Below are 26,579 nucleotides of genomic sequence, written 5' to 3' on the forward strand. Positions count from 1 at the left end.
GCCATCTTGCAGTGTTCATATATCCGCATCTCGAGGGAGTGATCCCTGCGGGTAGTGCACGCATTTACTGCAGCCTGTGCCTTAAGTAGCCTGCTATAATCGGCGGCCTTCCCATGCTCAGCCATATGCTCTTTTGAGGAGAGAAGATTTTTAGGCTGACACCACTTTACTTCTTTTATAATCTGTTTCATTTTTTCTTTGTAACTAGACAGTGGAGTAGCTTGTCCACCAGCCACAATGGTCCCCTCTTAAGATTCTTTAGGCAGATAGGCACATTGATTTGTGTGGCAGTGCACAAATTATATACTTATTAGAAGCATGGAAGGTCTTATGGAAATGTACTGTAAAAAGGACGCCGCGGGTTTCGCTGATGGTGAAAGCTAGGCTCCCTATGCTCCTTAATCCAGTTTAGATACGTGTTTATATGCAGATTTCTATTAGAATACTAGCTACGGCTCCTTATTAGGGAGTGAGGAGCATTGTAGCCCCCAGTCTCTGCTCTAGGAGGCAAAGAATATTATATTGCTGGTTTGTATTTCACTTGTTGTAATCATGAATTTTACCCTGATTTTACCCTAATCTGTTTCATTTTTTCTTTGTAACTAGACAGTGGAGTAGCTTGTCCACCAGCCACAAAGGTCCCCTCTTAAGATTCTTTAGGCAGATAGGCACATTGATTTGTGTGGCAGTGCACAAATTATATACTTATTAGAAGCATGGAAGGTCTTATGGAAATGTACTGTAAACAGGACGCCGCGGGTTTCGCTGATGGTGAAAGCTAGGCTCCCTATGCTCCTTAATCCAGTTTAGATACGTGTTTATATGCAGAGATCTATTAGAATACTAGCTACGGCTCCTTATTAGGGAGTGAGGAGCATTGTAGCCCACAGTGTCTGCTCTAGGAGGCAAAGAATATTGCTGGTTTGTATTTCACTTGTTGTAATCATGAATTTTACCCTGATCTGAAAATGTTACTTGTATCACTTTGGTCTTTTTGATAGTAAATTTCAACCAATCTCCGGTGCAAAACTCTCATTTTACCATTAAAAAGTGGATCAACTGCAGCTGCTGTAGGAAATGCAGATACCCACATCACTCGAATGACTGAATTTGGGCAGATGGTATCCGTAAGTGCACAATTGCGAGAGGGGGATCTTTTACTGACAACATTTTTCTTTGTGCACATTCTGATTGTGGTATCTAGGATAAATGGGGGTTCCATAATGGAACCTGGGGTGGATGGTTCGGCAATTGTTGGAGACCTCTGGGCTGTACAGTCGCTACCTACTTGTTCCCCAAACCACCTTACTCATCATACCTGGTGTATGGCATCTTCCAACACTGATTTTCTTTGCATTGATTAAACACATATTCAGAAGAGGTACTTTGCTTGCAGTACACCCCCCACACACAGCCTTTGTATCTGACTCTCATGATTGCAGCAAAATTCAATAGCACAGCACATAATTAAACTTTACTACTTACCACTCCACAACACACAATCACACTCCACATAATGCCACTACACTGAATGCCATATAATTTCTAACCATATATTTCCACAGCACACCCTGCCACATAATGCCACTACACAAATCCACTACACACAATTACACACCACACAATTACACAACTAATTCAGTGCAACCCACATAGTTTCACTACACACCACACACATACACTCCATAACACATAAGTAAAATGCATTGCCATTTACAATGCCAATAGCTCCAACTCAAATAAAGCGAGACCAATTGCATTTACAATGCTTGTTTTACCTTTCCCCCTCTCTCTCTTTTTCTCTCGTTCTCTCCCCTGTATATCTTTCTTACTCTCCCCACAAGCTCAGAGGCAGTGGGAGGCATGGAGACAATCCACATCACTTGGAAAAATTAATGGTTATTTTGCAGGTTAGCTACTATCCTCTAAGGTCAGCTGGTCACAGTGACAGCACTGGGGGTCTTGACCCAGTGCCTCATGGAAACAATCAAGCCTGAACTGCCAATCCAGGTCCTCCCTGGACCGGAAACAAGCATCCTAGGACCGGTTTTGGGGTTTCACCCCTCTTCAGCCAGGATAGCTTGATTCCAGTGGTACAGTGAGCCCAGGACCCACGTCTGGGCATACCTGGCACACTCAGGGCGAGAAAGCAAAAGACACACAATTGATGGACGGAATGCAGAACAAATCAAAACATTCACCCCCAGTCAAGAGATCTGTTTTAAATCCATCATTCTTTTGCTCACCATGCCACCCCAATTTATACCTCGCCAAATGCAAATCAATTCTCTCCCCTGTATATCTTTCTTACTCTCCCCACAAGCTCAGGGGCAGTGGGAGGCATGGAGACGATGAATGATTATTTTGCAGGTTAGCTACTATCCTCTATAGTCAGCTGGTCACAGTAACAGCACTGAGGGTCACAGGAGACAGGCTAGGGGTCGCAGCTGCGACCTCTGGTGACCCCTAAATGACGTCCATGGTTGAAATGCTGAAAAAAGTGGGAACTGGAATCCATGCCATGGTGTTGGGTGTCAAACAATTATCTAAAAAAAGCCCAAAATTCTGCTTCTTCTTGTTTTTTCACCTTCAGATAAATGCAAGTTAAATTAATCAGAGGGAATGGCAGTCTTTACACTATGAAACTCAACAACAAAGGAACCACCTTTAGGTACCATCAAGCTGCACTGTCCCGTCGCCGCCTGAATCCAATGAATTAAGTTCATTCATTTTAAACACTTTTCGCTATTTCATTTTTTACTCCATACTTTTCTTCTTGTTTTTTATAAATTCAATTCATTTTACTCAATGCAGGTAAACTATTGCTGTTCAACATAAGCTCAGGAGCGTAAGGTGGGTTTCATGTCAAGATTTAATTATCAAGCCCAATGCATTTCGGGAAATAAAATTCCCTTCGTCAGGGACATCTGTAATTACAAACAAGAATGTATATTTTAAATCAATTTCTCAACATTCCATAAAGAGTTAAACAATTAATATCAGTTGTTTGTTAAAACTTCTCATAAAAACGCACTCGTCATTATTCCAACATATCTATTAGCAGTTATCGCTAACCACTGAATATATTATCATTTTACAGCTCAGGTCATCTTCTCATATTACTCTGAAGCTCGAAAAGCTCGAAACTGTTAAATAAACTTCGCCTTATTGCAGGGATGAACAGTTTGCTAAATTAAAAGCGCAGACACATTTTTAACAATTCAGCAACGTTTTGAAACTCTAGGAAGCTTACCATGACATGCGGTCAGATTTTTTTACATTATATCATCAATTCCACGATAATTTAGTTAAAATGTTCACTTTCGCCAGCATGCCTAGGCATGTAAGTCTTGTTCAATCTGAAAACTGAAGCTTGTGTTCCAAAATGTCGTTAGTGAAATTACCACGCCTTTTAACTGTTCCCAGGTGATTCATTACATAAAACTTTATCGGGACCCAAACATTTAAACATGAACAGGGCACACTACGATCTGTTGGTCCTTTCTCTGTTGTTCAACCCGTCCTATTGCAAATCCCATAAGGCAATTAGTCTCCTCGCCTTCCTTCTCGTGTATTCCACAAGTCTGATACTGAGTAAATGCGTATATTCAAAATGTAAATGATATGGGTCACCGTTATCAGAACTGCCTTGTATCCATCAGAATACGACCAATTATAAAAGTTTGTGAAAATATTTTTATTGTGACTCCTTTCGTGCGTTTTGTAGTAACCTTCAGATGTTCATAATGACAGGGGGCCCAACCCTGCGCTTCTGAGTCTTTCCTAATTACCATATTACTCAAAAGCTTTTCTCCAGGTTTTTCGTCTGTTTTTTTCATTCGTTTTCTTTGTGGGTGCTTATCTCATTGAGACGAAAGAAATCGTACTGAAACATGAGGTTGGGGGGTGAGATGCACTCCCGAAGGAGTGCATCTCACCTCCCAACCTCATGTTTCAGTCTTTACACTATGAAACCTCAGTTTGTTAATGCGATCACTGCCGATGTCTGTATTAAGTATGGGCAGAAAATTAGTTCCGCTCGCGGAATTTGCGGATTTTCTGCGATTTCGCGATCCGCGAATCGCGCGAAATCGTGGCACAATCCGCAAATCCGCGAGCGGGACGAATTTTGCTTAGGAAGCACTTACAGGGTTACAGCAGGTGCCCAAGTTGAAGCTAATTTCTTTGTAACCATTTACAAAATGATTACAAAGAAATTAACTTCAACTTGGCCACGTGCTGTAATCCTGTAAGTGCTTCCTGAGGTGCCTCGTTGCCTACTGGCAACTATTCTCTGACTCTGCTCTGACCCTCGAAGCACGATCAGAGAATAGTTACAATTAGGCAATGAGGCGCCTGTCCCAACAATTAAACCTCAGCAGGAAGCACTTACAGATAAAAAAAAAGCAGGTGCCCGAGTTGAAGCTCAAACTCATTAACGCATTATAATCAGCCCAAGAATCTAGTGAGCACGGTCGATGCTAGGCAGGTGTGCTTTCTCCCCAGATCTACCGTCTACAATTAGCTGTAATCCGTGATGGGGGTCTAGGCATCCACGAGTTTCTCGAGCGCAATCCCCCTGTACTTCCAGTGACCAGGAGGCTGCTTTCTCCTCATCTGCTGCGCTGATCGGTCTCTGACCTTTATATACAAGATTGCAAAAAACACAGTTGATGGACAGAATGTAGAACAATGTCATACATTCACCCCAGTACAAGGATCTGGGCCTAAATCCATCGTTTTTTTGCACTCCACACCACCCTGGGTTAGACACTGGCTATATGCAAATCAGCTCTGACCCTGTGCCTCATGGGAACAGTCCAGTCCGAACTACCAAGCCATGTCTTTCCCAGATCGGAATCAAGCATCCAAGGACCGGTTTCTGGCTATCAGCCTTCATCAGCCTGGATAGCTTGACTCCAGTGGTGTGGAGAGCCTGGGACTCACGTCTGAGCATACCCAGCCCACTCGGGGTGAAAATTGCAAAAAACACAGTTGATGGACAGAATGTAGAACAATGTCATACATTCACCCCAGTACAAGGATCTGGGCCTAAATCCATCGTTTTTTTGCACTCCACACCACCCTGGGTTAGACACTGGCTATATGCAAATCAGCTCTGACCCTGTGCCTCATGGGAACAGTCCAGTCCGAACTACCAAGCCATGTCTTTCCCAGATCGGAATCAAGCATCCAAGGACCGGTTTCTGGCTATCAGCCTTCATCAGCCTGGATAGCTTGACTCCAGTGGTGTGGAGAGCCTGGGACTCACGTCTGAGCATACCCAGCCCACTCGGGGTGAAAATTGCAAAAAACACAGTTGATGGACAGAATGTAGAACAATGTCATACATTCACCCCAGTACAAGGATCTGGGCCTAAATCCATCGTTTTTTTGCACTCCACACCACCCTGGGTTAGACACTGGCTATATGCAAATCAGCTCTGACCCTGTGCCTCATGGGAACAGTCCAGTCCGAACTACCAAGCCATGTCTTTCCCAGATCGGAATCAAGCATCCAAGGACCGGTTTCTGGCTATCAGCCTTCATCAGCCTGGATAGCTTGACTCCAGTGGTGTGGAGAGCCTGGGACTCACGTCTGAGCATACCCAGCCCACTCGGGGTGAAAATTGCAAAAAACACAGTTGATGGACAGAATGTAGAACAATGTCATACATTCACCCCAGTACAAGGATCTGGGCCTAAATCCATCGTTTTTTTGCACTCCACACCACCCTGGGTTAGACACTGGCTATATGCAAATCAGCTCTGACCCTGTGCCTCATGGGAACAGTCCAGTCCGAACTACCAAGCCATGTCTTTCCCAGATCGGAATCAAGCATCCAAGGACCGGTTTCTGGCTATCAGCCTTCATCAGCCTGGATAGCTTGACTCCAGTGGTGTGGAGAGCCTGGGACTCACGTCTGAGCATACCCACCCCCACTCGGGGTGAAAATTGCAAAAAACACAGTTGATGGACAGAATGTAGAACAATGTCATACATTCACCCCAGTACAAGGATCTGGGCCTAAATCCATCGTTTTTTTGCACTCCACACCACCCTGGGTTAGACACTGGCTATATGCAAATCAGCTCTGACCCTGTGCCTCATGGGAACAGTGCAGTCCGAACTACCAAGCCATGTCTTTCCCAGATCGGAATCAAGCATCCAAGGACCGGTTTCTGGCTATCAGCCTTCATCAGCCTGGATAGCTTGACTCCAGTGGTGTGGAGAGCCTGGGACTCACGTCTGAGCATACCCAGCCCACTCGGGGTGAAAATTGCAAAAAACACAGTTGATGGACAGAATGTAGAACAATGTCATACATTCACCCCAGTACAAGGATCTGGGCCTAAATCCATCGTTTTTTTGCACTCCACACCACCCTGGGTTAGACACTGGCTATATGCAAATCAGCTCTGACCCTGTGCCTCATGGGAACAGTCCAGTCCGAACTACCAAGCCATGTCTTTCCCAGATCGGAATCAAGCATCCAAGGACCGGTTTCTGGCTATCAGCCTTCATCAGCCTGGATAGCTTGACTCCAGTGGTGTGGAGAGCCTGGGACTCACGTCTGAGCATACCCACCCCCACTCGGGGTGAAAATTGCAAAAAACACAGTTGATGGACAGAATGTAGAACAATGTCATACATTCACCCCAGTACAAGGATCTGGGCCTAAATTCATCGTTTTTTTGCACTCCACACCACCCTGGGTTAGACACTGGCTATATGCAAATCAGCTCTGACCCTGTGCCTCATGGGAACAGTGCAGTCCGAACTACCAAGCCATGTCTTTCCCAGATTGGAATCAAGCATCCAAGGACCGGTTTCTGGCTATCAGCCTTCATCAGCCTGGATAGCTTGACTCCAGTGGTGTGGAGAGCCTGGGACTCACGTCTGAGCATACCCAGCCCACTCGGGGTGAAAATTGCAAAAAACACAGTTGATGGACAGAATGTAGAACAATGTCATACATTCAGCCCAGTACAAGGATCTGGGCCTAAATCCATCGTTTTTTTGCACTCCACACCACCCTGGGTTAGACACTGGCTATATGCAAATCAGCTCTGACCCTGTGCCTCATGGGAACAGTCCAGTCCGAACTACCAAGCCATGTCTTTCCCAGATCGGAATCAAGCATCCAAGGACCGGTTTCTGGCTATCAGCCTTCATCAGCCTGGATAGCTTGACTCCAGTGGTGTGGAGAGCCTGGGACTCACGTCTGAGCATACCCAGCCCACTCGGGGTGAAAATTGCAAAAAACACAGTTGATGGACAGAATGTAGAACAATGTCATACATTCACCCCAGTACAAGGATCTGGGCCTAAATCCATCGTTTTTTTGCACTCCACACCACCCTGGGTTAGACACTGGCTATATGCAAATCAGCTCTGACCCTGTGCCTCATGGGAACAGTCCAGTCCGAACTACCAAGCCATGTCTTTCCCAGATCGGAATCAAGCATCCAAGGACCGGTTTCTGGCTATCAGCCTTCATCAGCCTGGATAGCTGGACTCCAGTGGTGTGGAGAGCCTGGGACTCACGTCTGAGCATACCCAGCCCACTCGGGGTGAAAATTGCAAAAAACACAGTTGATGGACAGAATGTAGAACAATGTCATACATTCACCCCAGTACAAGGATCTGGGCCTAAATCCATCGTTTTTTTGCACTCCACACCACCCTGGGTTAGACACTGGCTATATGCAAATCAGCTCTGACCCTGTGCCTCATGGGAACAGTCCAGTCCGAACTACCAAGCCATGTCTTTCCCAGATCGGAATCAAGCATCCAAGGACCGGTTTCTGGCTATCAGCCTTCATCAGCCTGGATAGCTTGACTCCAGTGGTGTGGAGAGCCTGGGACTCACGTCTGAGCATACCCAGCCCACTCGGGGTGAAAATTGCAAAAAACACAGTTGATGGACAGAATGTAGAACAATGTCATACATTGATCCACATTCAGTTCATCACTTGTTGTTTTTTGCAATTGCCGCCCTAAGTGCGCTGGGGATGCCCAGACGTGGGTCCCAGGCACTCCACACCACTTGGAGTCAAGCTAGCCGGGCTGAAGAGAGGTGTTACCTCGAAACCGGTCCGGTCCTCGGATGCTTGATTCCGGTCTGGGAAAGATATGGCTGTTGTAGTTCGGACTGGACTGTTCCCATGGGGCAACAGGGTCAGAGCTGATTTGCATAAAGCCATTATCTGACCCAGGGTGGTGTGGAGTGCAAAAAAACGATGGATTTGGGCCCAGATCTTTTGACTGGGGGAGTGTGTGACATTGATCCACATTCAGTCCATCACTTGTTGTTTTTTGCAATTGCCGCCCTAAGTGCGCTGGGGATGCCCAGACGTGGGTCCCAGGCACTCCACACCACTTGGAGTCAAGCTAGCCGGGCTGAAGAGAGGTGTTACCTCGAAACCGGTCCGGTCCTCGGATGCTTGATTCCGGTCTGGGAAAGATATGGCTGTTGTAGTTCGGACTGGACTGTTCCCATGGGGCAACAGGGTCAGAGCTGATTTGCATAAAGCCATTATCTGACCCAGGGTGGTGTGGAGTGCAAAAAAACGATGGATTTGGGCCCAGATCTTTTGACTGGGGGAGTGTGTGACATTGATCCACATTCAGTCCATCACTTGTTGTTTTTTGCAATTGCCGCCCTAAGTGCGCTGGGGTGCCCAGACGTGGGTCCCAGGCACTCCACACCACTTGGAGTCAAGCTAGCCGGGCTGAAGAGAGGTGTTACCTCGAAACCGGTCCGGTCCTCGGATGCTTGATTCCGGTCTGGGAAAGATATGGCTGTTGTAGTTCAGACTGGACTGTTCCCATGGGGCAACAGGGTCAGAGCTGATTTGCATAAAGCCATTATCTGACCCAGGGTGGTGTGGAGTGCAAAAAAACGATGGATTTGGGCCCAGATCTTTTGACTGGGGGAGTGTGTGACATTGATCCACATTCAGTCCATCACTTGTTGTTTTTTGCAATTGCCGCCCTAAGTGCGCTGGGGATGCCCAGACGTGGGTCCCAGGCACTCCACACCACTTGGAGTCAAGCTAGCCGGGCTGAAGAGAGGTGTTACCTCGAAACCGGTCCGGTCCTCGGATGCTTGATTCCGGTCTGGGAAAGATATGGCTGTTGTAGTTCGGACTGGACTGTTCCCATGGGGCAACAGGGTCAGAGCTGATTTGCATAAAGCCATTATCTGACCCAGGGTGGTGTGGAGTGCAAAAAAACGATGGATTTGGGCCCAGATCTTTTGACTGGGGGAGTGTGTGACATTGATCCACATTCAGTCCATCACTTGTTGTTTTTTGCAATTGCCGCCCTAAGTGCGCTGGGGATGCCCAGACGTGGGTCCCAGGCACTCCACACCACTTGGAGTCAAGATAGCCGGGCTGAAGAGAGGTGTTACCTCGAAACCGGTCCGGTCCTCGGATGCTTGATTCCGGTCTGGGAAAGATATGGCTGTTGTAGTTCGGACTGGACTGTTCCCATGGGGCAACAGGGTCAGAGCTGATTTGCATAAAGCCATTATCTGACCCAGGGTGGTGTGGAGTGCAAAAAAACGATGGATTTGGGCCCAGATCTTTTGACTGGGGGAGTGTGTGACATTGATCCACATTCAGTCCATCACTTGTTGTTTTTTGCAATTGCCGCCCTAAGTGCGCTGGGGATGCCCAGACGTGGGTCCCAGGCACTCCACACCACTTGGAGTCAAGCTAGCCGGGCTGAAGACAGGTGTTACCTCGAAACCGGTCCGGTCCTCGGATGCTTGATTCCGGTCTGGGAAAGATATGGCTGTTGTAGTTCGGACTGGACTGTTCCCATGGGGCAACAGGGTCAGAGCTGATTTGCATAAAGCCATTATCTGACCCAGGGTGGTGTGGAGTGCAAAAAAACGATGGATTTGGGCCCAGATCTTTTGACTGGGGGAGTGTGTGACATTGATCCACATTCAGTCCATCACTTGTTGTTTTTTGCAATTGCCGCCCTAAGTGCGCTGGGGATGCCCAGACGTGGGTCCCAGGCACTCCACACCACTTGGAGTCAAGCTAGCCGGGCTGAAGAGAGGTGTTGGTGTGTATCACTTACAACGCAACTTTTACGTCGTAATGCTGTTACAACGCAGCTATTACAACGCAGGATCCATTACAACGCATGGCATTACAACGCATGGCATTACATCGCAAATGCTATTACAACGCATACCATTACATCGTAAGTATTGGTAAGTATATAATTTATTTAAATTTTATTTAATATTATATAAATGATTTAATTAATATTAATTATAAATAAAAATAAATAAAAATATTTATTTATGTTTTTAAATATTATAAATTAAATTTATTATTTTAAGTAATTTTTTAAATAAATATGAGTATAGGAGTATATGTATAGGTGTTTGGGGGTACAGGGTGTTTTTAGGTTTCAGGGTAGGGTTTGGGTTTTGGGGTACAGGGGTGTTTTTAGGTTTCAGGGTAGGGTTTGGTTTTTGGGGTACAGGGGTGTTTTTAGGTTTCAGGGTAGGGTTTGGGTTTTGGGGTACAGGGGTGTTTTTAGGTTTCAGGGTAGGGTTTGGGTTTTGGGGTACAGGGGTGTTTTTAGGTTTCAGGGTAGGGTTTGGTTTTTGGGGTACAGGGGTGTTTTTAGGTTTCAGGGTAGGGTTTGGGTTTTGGGGTACAGGGGTGTTTTTAGGTTTCAGGGTAGGGTTTGGGTTTTGGGGTACAGGGGTGTTTTTAGGTTTCAGGGTAGGGTTTGGGTTTTGGGGTACAGGGGTGTTTTTAGGTTTCAGGGCAGGGTTTGGGTTTTGGGGTACAGGGGTGTTTTTAGGTTTTAGGGCAGGGTTTGGGTTTTGGAGTACAGGGGTGTTTTTAGGTTTTAGGGCAGGGTTTGGCTTTAGGGATAATTAAATTATATTTACCATTTTAAAATTAATTGAAATATATTTAATAAATTAAATTAATTATTTTACAATAATTACATTTTTTAATTAAATTAATTAAATTAAATAAATTAATATTATTAATTTAATTTAATTTCATTATAACAAATATGTACATTAAACTAATTACTTTTTTTAATTAAATTAAATTAATTACAATTTTTATTATGTTTACATTTATTAAATAGATATTATTTTATTAAATTAAATTAATGACAATTTTTAAATGTCTTTTAATTAAATTATTTAAAAAAAATTAATTACAATAAACTAAATAACATTTAAAAAAAAAAGTCAACTTACCTATACTTACGATGTAATGCCATGCGTTGTAATAGCATCTGCGATGTAATGCCATGCATTGTAATGACATCCGTTGTAATGGATCCCGCGTTGTAAAATCTGCGTTGTAACGGAATGCGTTGTAATACAACGCGTTATACTGACACCAATCCGAGGTGTTACCTCGAAACCGGTCCGGTCCTCGGATGCTTGATTCCGGTCTGGGAAAGATATGGCTGTTGTAGTTCGGACTGGACTGTTCCCATGGGGCAACAGGGTCAGAGCTGATTTGCATAAAGCCATTATCTGACCCAGGGTGGTGTGGAGTGCAAAAAAACGATGGATTTGGGCCCAGATCTTTTGACTGGGGGAGTGTGTGACATTGATCCACATTCAGTCCATCACTTGTTGTTTTTTGCTTTATAAACAAGAGGCATGTGAACTCGCACAGAAGCCTGGCCCCACACGCACTAGGCTATGCAACCTCTTCCCTCCCTTTCCCCCACTGTGATGGACAGCTCACTCGAGGGACCTCGGCGCCTATGGGCGCGGTGGCAAAGTTACAGACACACGGGGTCAACTCTTCTGGGCATTTAGGCAGCTGTATTGTAGGAAAAGCACGATACATTTACCCAACGAGGTAGCATTTACTGATTAGCCAGTAGAAAGTACTCCAGTTAAGTATGGTGCAAATCGCAAAAAAATCTGCGATTTCGCGGGAAAATCCACTAATTCATGGATTTTTTTGCGATTTCGCGCAAATTCGCGGACCGCTGATTTGCATCGGAGCGTTTAAAGAACTGCATTGTGATTGGTGCTGTGAGGAATAGTTACTAGTGTATGCTCAGTACTGAGAGATCCCATTCTGTAGGAAAAGAGCACTCTGAACATGTAAGTTATTGTTTTAAAATTGTATTCCATGCAGTATAAGATAAGCTACCACAAAATTATTTAATGTTTAAGATAAAACAAGTTCTTTCGAAGCGTATATTTTTAACATAGGTAAAAGTACATACTGCTAACATTTTGTTTGTGTCCATCAAAAGTACGCTATCCAGAACTCAGTTGATAATACCCTTACATTAATTCCCAAAAAGAATAAATCTTTGTCATTATAGACATTCAGTGATTCCATTGATTGACGCCTCGACCTGCTACCAAGCAGCCTTTCCGTTTGGAGAGTAATTAAATGCATACATTTATATTTCTTTCAGGTAGCAGGCTCCCTAGTGAGAAGACCTGTTTCTCCTTTGTCTTTCTGTCCCGTCTGACCCGTCACAGAACAGGAGATTCCCAAACCCTCTACCAGCTCCCTGCCTTAATTTTCACCCACAGGCATCTCAAGGTCCACATTAACTATTAAGGGACGGTTGTTTTTTTTAGCAAAAAAGTATGCAGACTGTTTTTGTACAGTTAAAAAAAAGCCTGGGAATGTCGGTCCCCAAAGATCCTGCCCACTTCAAGCTCTGTCTTGATGTCCTTTCAGTTGAGTCAAGGGGGACAATGACAGAGAGGAAACCAGCAGGATTGTATTCAGACCCGGAGCCCTGATAGTTCAGACCCCTGGCATCTCTTAGTAATATCCCAGGAGAAAAGAGCAAGATCTATGCACAGCATCAAAGAAATGGCCCAGAGAAGGAGACACTGTGTGGGGGCTAATGTTTTAGTTTATAAATGGACAGAGGGATGCCCTGAGGAAAGTGGGGGATTTTGAAGCTCAGTTTTATAATAATTGCCATTAGTGCAGCAGGTGCAATGGCACTGAGCGGTTTGAGGGGGTCACTGCATCCAAACAATGGGCCTATTATTAGCCAAATGGGGTGGGGTCTATTAGGACCCAGGTCACCTTTGCTGTTCAGGGAACAGGGCCCTAGCAACAAGTGGGGTGAAATACAGAGCTTTTCCTGTTTTTTTTCACAAAGGAGCAGATAGCCTGCTTTAGGACTCAGGCTGAGTAGCGATGGCCTATTCGAATGGGCAGATGACACAGCCTGCTTTACAAGGCTTTGGATATCATTGGTTCTGCATGTGCAGCGCCACTGGGGCCACCGGAGCTAGCAACTAAACCCCAATTATGACTGTTTAACTACCTTTACTTGCTTCCATTAGGATCTAGCATACTTTTGCTGTACCACTTTTGCTTTGGGGTTTGGACCAATGGCCTCAAGGAGGGGAAAACTGAAGTATAGGAGACACCTTAGTTGGGCCTCAGAGAGACGGCAGAGAGGGGGACGAAACAAGATGGGGGTCCTTGTTTTTAGCAAGTGGCCAAGGAGACAGCACGTTTTACAAGGCAATAGCTATCATTAGTGAAGTACGTACAGTGCGACTGATAGTCAGGAGTGTGAGAGGCCTACTGCCTTAACCGACAAAAAAGGCATGGGTTCTCATTTTCTATACTAGCACCTGATGAGAGGGCTCCCTTGCTGCAAAGAAGAAACAATAAGTCAGAAATTATTTTTTTCTGTATGGGACAAAGAGCCTGTTACAAGATTGGACTCATGGGCATGTATGGTGGAAAATGGATGAAAGTAGCTGAGGAGACAGCCTGCTACCCAGGTCTACAGCTATCATTAATGCAGTAGGTGGAATTTCATAGCGGCCCAGAAGAGTGATCGGCTCACCACACCCCAATTATTGAGAATAGTAGATTTTTTTGTTCCATTTCTGTTTTTGTTCAATATAATTTGCTCTTTTATAAGCCTGACAACTAGTGTGGATTATGAATAAGATACGTTACAATGAAACTTTTACAACACAGGCCTTTACAACGCATAATACTTTTAGGGCCATAGTAGTGTAAGAGTTGGATAGTGTAGGGTTAAAAATTACTATTCCCACTCCAGTGAGTGTAACAGTAGGGTAAGTGATGGATAGTGTAGGGGTAAAAATTACTATTCCCACTCCAATCCAAACCAAAAATTCTTTATTTCGGCCAATTAGACCATAAAAGATACATATAAAACTTTCATCATAAAAACATCCACATTATATTAAAAGATACTTTGAGAGAATAAAAAAAAGGAAAGAATCAGTTCCCTTTGATAATCAAGAGGCGGAGTGCCATTTCAGTCATATCAGTGTTCGTCCTTTAGTGGTCAGGCTTTTAACAGTTTTCTCCTGATCTGCCACATGGCCATTATAAATTTGGCAACTGCAAATACTATGTGAGGGGAAGTATTTATTTTCAATATTCTGTGGGAAGTCGAAAGGCTCCTTACGGCCAGATTCCTACATAGAGGCACTAGCCAATGTTTCCTTGGTCTATTGTAGGCTGGGCAAAAGAACAAAACATGAATTTCCTCCTCATCATAGTTGCTGCACCCGGGGCAAGTTTTATCAACCCCCTTTGTCCATTTACATGTAAAAGATTTGATGGGCAAAGTACCTAGCCTCCATTGAATAATCAATTTTCTTGCCAAAATCGGGGAAATGATGTCCATAAAACCTTCAAAGTAATAAGAATTCTTGGAATCCAGGAAAACGATCAGTTAAAATTCCATTGTTGGGTGCAGACAGTAGGGAAGCAAGACTATTCCCACTCCAGTGAGTGCAACAGTAGGGTAAGTGTTGGATAGTATAGGGGTAAGAATTACTATTGTCATTCCAGTGAGTGCAACAGTAGGGTAAGTGTTGGATAGTGTATGGGTAAAAATTACTGTTTCCCATTACTTACCTTATAATGCGTTGTAATGGCATGCGTTGTAGTGGCATGCGTTCCAATGGCATGCGTTGTAGTGACATGCTTTATAATGGCTGCCTTTGTAATGGCTGCGTTGTAATGGAATGCGATGTAAAGGATGTTGCGTTGTAATGAATGCATTGGAAAGGTAGTGTGTTGTAAATACTGCATTGTAATGGTTTTTTCCTGTGAATTATGAGCCACAGAAAAAGTTTCCCTGAAATGATCTTACAAGCCTCACCCTCCTCCAAGATTTTTAAGGGGGCCCGACTTAAAAACATTTTATTTAGGGGGGCCCGGAGCAAAAATTATTGAAGACCTCAGATCTACGATGACATCTGGAGACTAAAGCAATTAATTGATTTGCAGGGAAACTGAACAATCAGCTCACACACACTGGAGCTGAATACACGCAAACCTAAATACCTCCTTTACTCTGATGTTACTTGTGTCAATATGGCCAAACAATGCTTTCAATTGAAATGGCTCACACTCAAGTGCTCCTGTCCCACATTTTCACACTATTCTAAACATCTATATCTCCTAGAGACAAATAAGCTCTTTAGTCTTATTAAATATGTGAGATAGTAGGTCCTGTAGCAATACTAGCACACAGTAGGAGACCTTGTCCAGCTTGCTGGTCTTCCTGTATCTTCTACAGTGCTTTTTAAATAGCTACTCTTTGCTCACTGGCAAACAATTTATGGAAGCCAAGAAATTCGATAATATGACCACTTTTCTTATGTCACTATGTTTGCTCCATGAAGTAAGCATTATTTCTGCCTAGACATTACTTTGACAAAGATATTCAACACATTAAAGGGAGGTGTTAGAAATGGGGTTTCTGGTTGGCTAGGGTATGCCCCTAAGCCAGGCATAACCCACCACTCTAGTCAGGGCAAGGGAGTTACACACTGAAGATAACCCCTGCTTACCCCCTTGGTCGCTTGGCAGAGCAGTCAGGCCTATCCCAGAGACAATGTGCAAAGCGTTTGCGCAACACACTCACAAAGCAGCGACACACTAGGCACACCACAAAAGAGACCCCACACAAGGTTATATAAAAATATCCTTTGTATTATCCATAAAAACACAATAAAACAAAATCCCATATATTACTGTGCCACAAGGCACTTGTCATGACTTTCCAGGGGTTATATAAATTACTTGGGCAATCGGGCCACTGTCATAAACAACACGGATGTACGAGGTTACAGCGCATACTTTTACAACGCGTGCCATTACTACGCAACTTTTACAACGCAAGTCGTTACAACGACTTGCGTTGGGGGGGCTGGATAGTAAATATTTTAATTTACTATTCCAACTCCAGTCCCCGTGGATAGTAGGGAAGGAGTTGGATAGTAAATTAAACTATTTACTATCCTGGAGCGCCCCCCAGCGCAAGTCGTTGTAACGACTTGCGTTGTAAAAGTTGCGTGGTAACAGTACCGCGTTGTAAAACCTTTGTTGAAAAGGTTGCTCCCCAAACAACACAGTTAGGGTAACCAGTAAGTACTGGTAGGATTACCTTTAGCATTAAACACTATGCAAAAACAACATTAGTAGTGCACTATAGTACACACCTGTAGAGTGCACACATTACAAAAATAGCATAGAAACCTTCTGTATACAGACCAGCATTGAACATAATCAGCAGTATGCAGAAATGCCATAGTCAAAATGTACCCAGAAGGCATATTAATTACCTCAATGGTGTGCCTCTATTAAGGAACACAGTACTTTATCCAAAAGTAATGCCCCCAAAGGCGGAGAGACCTCACTCAGTCCAGGTCTACCTGAGGAACGGCCACCAGCAGCCCCGCAGGCATGCAGTGTAGCTGCTGACAACAAATGTGGTGGTCCGATAGCAGTGGGCACCAACGGTGGGCTCAAGTGGGCTCAGCACACGGGAGACCTTCGATGGTCTTGTGCGGTAGACTGGGGAGGGTAGCTGGCACTTTGCTTCCCCTCCTCCGCACCGATTCCAAATTGACAATGCCCCCCCCCCCTGCAGAGACTGGAGTCGCACTCAGCGGCTGCCCACGAAATTCAAGGAGGGGCAGCTACTGCCAGGTAGCGCGGTCGCTTTGGCAATCTGGAGACCAGGCAAGCTGAAGTCTTCTGACCCCCCCCCCAATCCCGGGGTCGAATAGCACACCTTCAGGAGTTTTCCGCCTGTGATCTTGTGCCAGGTATTGGGCCTTCCTCATCGGACCCGCCTCCCACTACATTACCAACAGAGCTCCTCCGCTGTTCCGGCAGGTTTCTAGGCAATGCCTAGTGCCCCAGAAGCATTAGGAGCGGCAACACAGCAACTCCTCGGTTTATTCTCACTCGAAGCTCCATTGAGGAGAGGAGTTTTGTCTAGCACAGCGCTCACCAGGTGCTTTCAGGAAAAACCGGGCTGCTTCCTTTTTCTCCACATGAGGGAATACAGTGCTCAACATGCACTCTTGGGGAAAAAAAAGATAACGCGCTCTGCCTGTCCCCACCATGGAGACACGAAACAGGGAATTTGTAGCGCTCACCAGCGCTACATTCTCTCCAGCAGAGAGCAGCCTCCGGGAGTAGTCCTCAGCGGTCCCTTTGTGCTGGGTTCCTTTGAGAGCAATGGGCACTCTGTTTTATGAAAAGCAGGCAGTAGGCCACACACAGGGTCCTTGGGCATAGATGCAGTCCCTCTAGCAGATCAGCCTACAAGGAAAAGTCACTGTGGTGGCTCCCTGCCAGCACAGCCATCCTCTGGTCCCGCGCAGTGGCTTCTCTCCTCTCACGGAGTCCCAACCCCTAAACCTCTAGTACCAGTGTCTTTGTTCTGGGGGCCACATCAACCACTATTGAAATGCAGAACACCCCCATTCACATTTTCAGCCCAGGCCCCAGACGCACCACAAGGGGGTTGAGCCAGCATTGTGTTAGGCAGGCACACCCCTATTCAGGTGCAGGTGGTACTTCTCCCACCACTCCAAATACAGACCAGGCCTTTTCAGGTGCAAGGAAAAACTCCTCACCCTACTTTAAATTCAGCCAAGGTTTATTCAGCCTAGCGCTGAGTCACCCAGGAAAGGCAGGACACACCTCAACCACCCCCCCGCCCCCCGGGACTGGCTGGAGTGAATGCACATCCCTTCTCCCCAGTCAGTCAGAACCAGACGGTCAATACACATTCAGGCACGGCACAAAGACACAGAAGCACACAGAAGTGCCCACTTCTAAAAGTGGGATTTCTAAAATAGTAATAATAAATCCTGTTTAAACCAATAAGCAGGGTTTCTCACTACTGTTCCACACATACCTAACATGTTCATGCTACCCCTCTCATGTCAGGAATTACCACGGAAGCACATAACAGGGAACCCCAATGCAACCCTATAAGAGGGCAGCCTCACAGCAGTGGGAAACCAAAGAGGCTGTTTGTCACTACCAGGACACGCCACAAAGTAAAGGCACATGTCCTACCTTCTACCTACACAGCACCCTGTCCATAGGGCTAGCGAGGGCCTACCTTAGGGGTGACTTACATATAGTAAAAGGGGAGTTGCAGACGTGGCAACCACTTTATATACCACGTCACGGTGGCAGCAAGCTGAGTGCACAAGCCCTGCAGTGGCAAAGGCCTGGGACATGTTTGAAAGGCTACTTAGGTGGGTGGATCCCAATTCAGTGATCATCAGGATGTGCTAAAATGTACATGTTATGCTATTTATGTTACCGTATGCTATATATTATATATAATGTGGCGTATGTTAAATATTATATTACTCTGTACTAACTTATAGGATATTTTTATTTTATTGTCATCCTTTTTCACAGATAGGTGTCATTGAAGGAGCAACCTAACACTATTCGATGTAAGTTTGCAGGTAGTCTCTTCTACCTAGGATGTTGGGTACAAGGTCTGTAATGGAAAGTGTCCTCTGAAACTTCCCTGGCTTTCTTAGCTTACGTGGTTGAACTGTCAAAGCTAGATCAAGTTTGGCAGTAGATTCAGGTAATATGTGGAAGCTAAAAAATATGTAAATATGTGCATAATATGTGGAAGCAAGCAATGTTTACAAGTAACAACACTGGACACCCATGTTACAATCAATATATATTGTTTGAGATCATTTTGATGACCACAATCATTATGTCCTTTGTAATACTATTAGAAAGAATGAGGAATAAAATCCTCTCAATAAAGCATATTGTTCCTTCTCTTCTTTGTGATGAAGGGAGCAGACAAGGTCTCAATCTGTGAGACATTGGGTGTGTAGTCACAAATCCAAAGGCCAATCAGGGACTGCACTTGACTTATACGAGCTCTGGATCCATCAGGTTTTCGGCTTTCTGCTTTTATACTGGAGGACCATAGAGACTGGAGGCTGTAGCATCTATGTAGCCTTTGTTGACCTTAGGTCAGCATCTGACTTTGTCCCACGCAAATAACTTTGGCAGGTGTTATCAGGACTGGGTATGCCAAAGGACTTGCTATCCCTGGTGACTCATCTGCATAAAGGTAATTTTTCCCAAGTTTGATGGGGCGACCAGGGGGCACTCACTGAGCATTTTTCGATTGGCAAAGGTACTTGCCAACGCTGCGTTTTGGATACTGCTCTCTTTTCCCTGTACCTCAATGATATTTCCCACTATCTTTCACGCTTTCCCACAGATGCACCCACACTGACTGGCAAAAAGGTACCCATATTGTTTGTGTACTACACCTTGTTGATCTCCAAGACAACTAGCAGACTCCAGCGAGTGCTGTCCTGCTTTCAGGATTTTTGTAGCTTGCATGTCTTGGAGATCAATGCTTCAAAGACAACGTATATTTGGTTCAAACAATATAGACCATTCAAGGGCAGCGTGATACTTGGTGAGCTTCCTCTTTAGAGGGTCGAATCATTAACTATCTAGGTGTTACCTTGTCCTCAACCTTGTCCTGGAAGCCCCACGTATAAACAATGTCCCTCAAGCATAGGCAGATTTCTGGAGTCATACCTAAAGAACATAATTGCTCATTTAACAAACCAATTGCTCCAGATCTGCAGACATATGATCAAGGCTCAGCACTTTATGGCTCTGACCTCTGAGAGGTTTCTAACATTTCTTCTTTAACAACATTTGAAAATATGTTCCTAAGAAACCTAGGCACACCTTCCCTCCAGCATCCTATCACACCTTTGATGTATGATATGACCAGGAAATCTCTAACTAGCAAAGCTAAACTATGCCCTATATTATAGTGAAGACGGTTGTGGCCAAAACCGGAAATAGTTCACTATGCCGCCGCTTTGAAAGATGTGATGGAAGCAGATTGTTCAAACAAAGTTGTGTGGCTCCAGCAGATTAAGAAATTGTTATTTGATATAGGACCAAGGGAGTTATGGGAGAGTCCCTCTTCCCTTCCCAATCTTTCAACAGAACAGCTGAAAATAACATAACTGATCTTGGGTGAGGGAATGTGAGCTAAGGAAAACCATAAGTTCCTCATTGACTGTAAGATTTTTTTGTTTTAAATGTTGTAATCTTCTCAAATCTTATTGAAGTATTAATACTCTCCCACTAAACAGAAAACTCAATTTCCAGGTCAGGGTTGACACACTCCCATCAAAATGATCGACCCACAAATGGGCCCCAAATGAATGTGTTTTATGTCCAGCACGTAAAGTGTCTGCAGAAACAATACCACACACTATGGGGCCGATTAGGATGGCGGACGGACTTGCGTCCGTCCGCCACCCCTGAGTAGGAGGGACCGTCCGCATGGGCAGCGGCGGTCCCTCCATGGCAATTAGGATGTGACCGCCACCCTGGCGGTCACATCCTGTATGTTTTACATTGCGGCGGGTGCTGCTTGAAGCAGCACCCGCCGCAATGTAAAAAACGAAAGCTGTGCATTTGCATGCACAAAGCGGCAGGCACCGCGCGGTGCCTGCCGCTTCGTGCACGCAAAGGCAGGGGGGTACCATAGGTACCCCCCATGTGCACCCCCCACGCAACCTTCACCCAGGGGGCCCGCAACGGGCCCCCAAAGTGATTTTCCGTATGCTTTTCCACGGCGAAAAAGCCGCCGCGGAAAAGCATTACTTTCCCTACATCCTAATATGGCTGGCGGTGTCTGATAGACACCGCCTGCCATGTTAGTGCTTTTCCGCCGTGGTCGCCTTCCGACCGCGGCGGAAAAGCGGCGGACAGATTGTGAGACCCACCAGCCATCCTGATTTGGCGGTGGGTCTTTCAGGCCTCCTCGGCAGATTTCCCGCATACTCCGGGCCGGCGGTGGCTTCCGCCGGCCCGGAGTATGCGGGAAATCCGCCATCATAATGACCCCCTTTGTTTGTTTGCTTGGCCTATACTAGCCTTTGCTAAAAATGGATAAAATCTCTGTAAAAACTCCTGGGGACAAGAAGTAGTCAGTGGCGTAGGAAGGGAGTGTAGGGGGCAGTCCGCCCAGGGTGACATGAGTTTTGGGGGTGGTAGCCTCCCCCGCATTTACCTGCACCCGTCGTGGGATGACAAAACAGCAGGAATTGCCGGCACCCGCTCCAACCCCCACTCTTATCTGCAGCCGCCACTGAGCGGCAAACGCAGGGACCGCCACGAAAAGCAAAAGGTCTAGCTACGCCAATAGAAGTAGTCACAATGCTTTCAGAATCTTGAGGACAGATTCAAGCCTCCTGTACGCATGCTCTGTAACCAGGTTCCTGGGTTGCTTGTGGGTGCAAAGATTGAGATTTTTTACCTCATAGAATGTTTGGATCCCTGCTGACTCCAACCAAAATATCCACTGAGGCTAAGGTTTTATTTGTACAAAATGCAGTTCATGGGGCCTTTCTCATACTCTTATTGACTCCTCAATTTATTAGATTAAGTTACTACACTCTAGTTATTAAATTGTGCAGAGACCTGGTATGTGGGCTACTTGAATATCTTGTGTAGTTTAGCTTCATTTGGTTGTGTTGCTCAAAGTCCCCTATATTAGTTTTTGGTTGATGCCGCTCTTTGTTTCTCTTTCATATGTTTTAATATTTTTATGATATGGTAATTATATATTTTACTGTAATTAGGATTTTAGTTATCATAATCATATTTACTGACTTTTATTGTTGATGTTTTAATGATAACGCTTGAACCGTCTAACCACAAATAATGTCTGTATTCTGCGATGTTATCGCTCTCATACATGAAGGTTCGAATACGTTTTATCAGTTGATGGATTGTTTATCAACTTTATGTATTTTCTTTTTTTTATGCTTTTAGGCCTTAGTGTCAAAATAAAGCTATTTGGATCCATCAAATCAGCATGTAGCCTGGGAGCTTCCTGACCCTTCTCAGTAAAGCAAGGTCAGGAAACACCCAGGTGAGCTTACTTCATATAGGACCCAGGCTACTGAAGAAGGCGATGGGCCTGTGTTCCGCATCTCACCAGATGGAGGCCAGTGGGTACAGTTAAGTAAACAAAATGTGGGCAAAGGGAAGCAGAGTGTCCCACTTAGCACATCTGCACTTATAAATGTATCTTGAGCAACCATCTGATGGCCTCTGATAAGGGGCAGAGCAGTCTTCTTGTTGATCCCTGCCAGCATCTCTGAAGACCAAGTACTAGATTGGAGATTAAACTCAGGTAAGGTCAGTAGTCGAGCATCAGACTTAGTCCTGACCTTGAGGATGGGCAACACCCCTTTAGGGTCCATTCAAGTGTTTGTAAATACAGCTTTTAAAGTGCAGGAGTGTACCTTCAGCTTTCACCAACAATACTTGACAATTGAGCATCAGCACGATCTAGTCACAACTAAGGTGAGTCCAGTTTTTTCCTTCCTCACTATGTGCTCACCTTCTCTGTGTGTGAAACACATACCCAGGGTGGCAGCTTTTCACATTTCACAGCATTGTGCGTAACCAAGAGGACCCGATAAGACACTTTCCACCTGTATGTTATGTTAAGATCTGTATTCGTATTCCGTCTTCATCTTAAAATATGAATTTACTAAAATATTTTTACAGCTTTGGAATCACAGCTCACACATACTTTGAAGTATGTCTGGTGATCTCATATCTATAGTGAGTATTACAGCTGTAACTGTGACTGTAGCCTAATAACACTGGATGTGTGAACTCTGCCTCTATATTGTTCCGCTATGTTGTTTTTATATTTTCTCACCACTCTATTTTAAGATTCAAACATGAACAGGTGTGACTTAGATGGACGTTGCTTCCTGTAACCATGGTAGATTCAGTCTCACACATTTCATTGGAACAATATATTTTTTGTGGTTTCCAAAACCATTTTTTTAAATAACTGTCCCTTCAATTGCGGTTTGATTTATGTGCAAATAGTTCAAGCAGTTTAGTTCAAGGCCATAAAAGTAACTTAAATAGTTGTTTTCCTTTGCAGCTAACTTTATAAAAGAAATGACAGTGTTCAGTTTCAATACAATTAACATTGCATCAAAATAAGAAGCAAGCCTGGATTTAAAAATGATGTGCTTTTCTGGTTCTTGATAGCACTATTTCCTTGGTTCATCTATAAAACTCAATTCTCAAATTAATTAAAAGTGTTACTTGATGCACTTTCTATTGCAACAGGCCTGAGACAGATGAACATGTCATGTAGCTGCAGTTCACCTGTCAGTTTGGTTCAGCATGAGATTTAAGTTTACTCCTTATTATCTCCCTCCAAAAGTGGGGATTGCAGAATTGCCTCGAATGAAATGAATTCTGCTTTGATGCCAAAGGAGAAGGTTACATTTCAAGGAGTGAGGGTGGAGATAGGGGGAATCCCAGGACATGTTTCGGTCTTACATTTTGTAAAACTAGAGAGCACAGCATTCTGGTTTCTCTTTTGCCATAATGTGTCAGCTGGGACAAGAACAGGATCATTTTTCTGCGAGAAGCAAGGGGAGGAATGTGCCCGAATTCTAACTTAAATCACGAGGAGTAATATTGAACGATGAGAGTTGGGCTTACGTTATAAAAATTACTGCAAACTTTGTCAAGGATGAAAGATGTTTGGGAGAGAGAAGAGAGAAGACAACCTTAAAGAATACTTTTTTGCCTGGCGTAAGGTTGACTAATGCTAACCTTAGCTTTAAATTGAATCTATGGAGAGAAAATACTTTCAAGAGAGCCAGATACATTGCCTTTTTCTGGCCCAAAGGGCTAGAAGGGTCCAGGATCTGACTGGGAGAAGCCTGCCTGCCTTGAAGCGACTTGAAATATTTAAGTAACCGAGACAGCTGCATTTGGAAGAAAACCAGCAAGACCTGTAGTGAATGGGCGTTTGGCTGTGGTCCTGTTTTTAAGTGGGGAAAAGCATTCTCTCCACCGAACTAAAGGGCTGCTGGCCATTAAGCCTTTCCTGGAAGTTTTCTAAGTCATTTTAACAACTTCTGGTCCCCACATGAATTTGACTCAATTTTTGTGTTATTTCAAACATACCATGTTTATTTCCTAAATATGGTATTTTGGTTTTGTTGCCCATGTACCAAATGCAATTTTAGAAGCTACCAATGGTAGCCTCTGGATTTTAAAGAGGAACCTTTTCACTTCTGTGAGCGAGATTGTTTTGAGTTTGTGGGAGTCAGCCATAGTTTATATTGTTAAAATAGTTTATCAATCTAGTCTCCTACATTGTGAAACTGTTTTATTCTTCAGTGGAGAATGATGTGGACATTATTAGCTGCATGTGTTTCAAGAATGGCTATTAAGACGTTCTCTGGTTGTAAAGTACTAAGGGGCTAATTAAAATGTCGGATGGACTTAAGTCCGTCTGACACCATCTCGGTACTTGGACCGACCAACCTCTGGTCAGCGGTCCCGAGCGCCTAATTAGAATACAACCGAACACTGTTCCGTTGCGTCCTATTTTTCCCTATGGTGTTATGAACCCCAATGTACCCCAATATAGGCCTAGGTAATTGCACAACCTTTTACCTACATTCGCCCTACCTTGCTCTACATAATGACTTTTGCCGCAGACCATTAACCTAGTTAGGTACCAAATAAATGTTGTGTGGTTTTCTTAGAAAACTAGCCTCATTTATTATGCATGAGGATTCTTAGTATCACAGCACAATTACCATCTTCTGCATAATAACTCTGTGCAAACATCACAGCTATCGTCATCCTTGGCCGACATGCCCCCAGTACCATGACACATCTAGGTAGAACCCCTAAGGGTACCTTTCAGGTATACAGGTACCACATCTTCGCTCGGCAAACCAGGGAGAAAACCGCCATGCTGACACGAGACGCTGAAGTCCCCGCATGCAGGCACTCCAGCACTTGCGGGGTGTCCAACGCGAGACCAAGGCAGGGTCCTTCGTTCTCTCCCATCAGGTAATGGGGTTGGCTCTTTCCTAGGGGGATTCTTGGCTCTACACCTACATAAATGCTAGGTACACTTAGCTAGGGTTTGCATCTTAGGAGTACGCATGATTACTGCCATGTATCTATATGCCTGCATATATTCACTGATTTAGCACCATGGTAGATTTCTACATTTTATTTACTCTGTTGGTGCTTGTAATCGTATCTATCTGTTTCTGTCTAATGGTTGCTGCAGCACACATATTTAATACTAGAATGACGCTGGTTCAATAAATACTTATTGAAAACGTCCCCACCATTTATTCTGTGTACCTCTTTGAGACAAAGTGAGCATGAGTGACTGAGTGAAAAGTACTTTACTTTTTCCAGGATCCCTGAGGGATCAGGGTTGTCATTTTCGATAGTTGCCAGAAACTCTTCGCTCCTTGGTAAGGTTGTGGTGCTTATAGGGGCACTGTGAGCAAGCTGGTCTACAGAATGACATATCCTTTGGGGGTGTCTGGGATCAGTCTGGACACCAATCCCTTAGTTTATGTTGTCTAAATGTGAAGACCCTATATAGATTTATAGGAACTACACGACAATGGGAGCATGCATTACAGCAATAAACCGGCCATAATACATGCTCCCATAGGGAAATGGGAGGTGGTGTTTATCCCTGCACCCCGTGGCAGGCACCTCAAGGCGCATGCCACGGGGTGCAGGGATCGACAGGGGGGCATCATAGGTGACCCCTCGGCCACCAACTGGAGGCCGCACACCCAAGGGGGTCCTGCTGGGGGCCCCCAAGCACGCTTTTCGGCATGGTTTCCGTTTCGGACAGGCCGGCATGGACACCATCCCAGAAACCATACATGGTAATCCCAAGGGCAGAATGGCCTGCCCTTTAGGATTACAAGCCAGTTCCGACTGGCAAGCCCATCAAAAGGCAGCCGGAATGAGCTGCTGGTTACTTTCCGACTGCCAGCATTGTAACACGGCAGTCGGAAAGTAAACCGAGGGTCCGATTATGATGTGGCCCAGAAGGCTCCGACCATCGGTCGGAGCCTTTACGAGCTGCATCGTAATCGCCCCCTTTGAATGATTCTTGTTTAAACCATTGCAAGTCCATTTGTAGGGTGTGAAATACACTGAATGAAACAAAGATCAGCTTTAAGACCATATCCTATTTCTCTGTGCTATCAGAAGAACAAGGCAACCAATTAAAACATAGTGTAAAATGTAAATGTTTTAAAAAAAATGTTTACATACTGGAAATACATTACATGAATATTAAAACCATGCAATGATGAAAAAAAATGTTTTGTTGGCCTTTTTTATGTCATGCAAATTTGCACTCCTTGCAAATT

The sequence above is a fragment of the Lissotriton helveticus genome, chromosome 9 (genome assembly GCF_964261635.1).
Source record: "Lissotriton helveticus chromosome 9, aLisHel1.1, whole genome shotgun sequence".
NCBI lineage: Eukaryota > Metazoa > Chordata > Amphibia > Caudata > Salamandridae > Lissotriton > Lissotriton helveticus.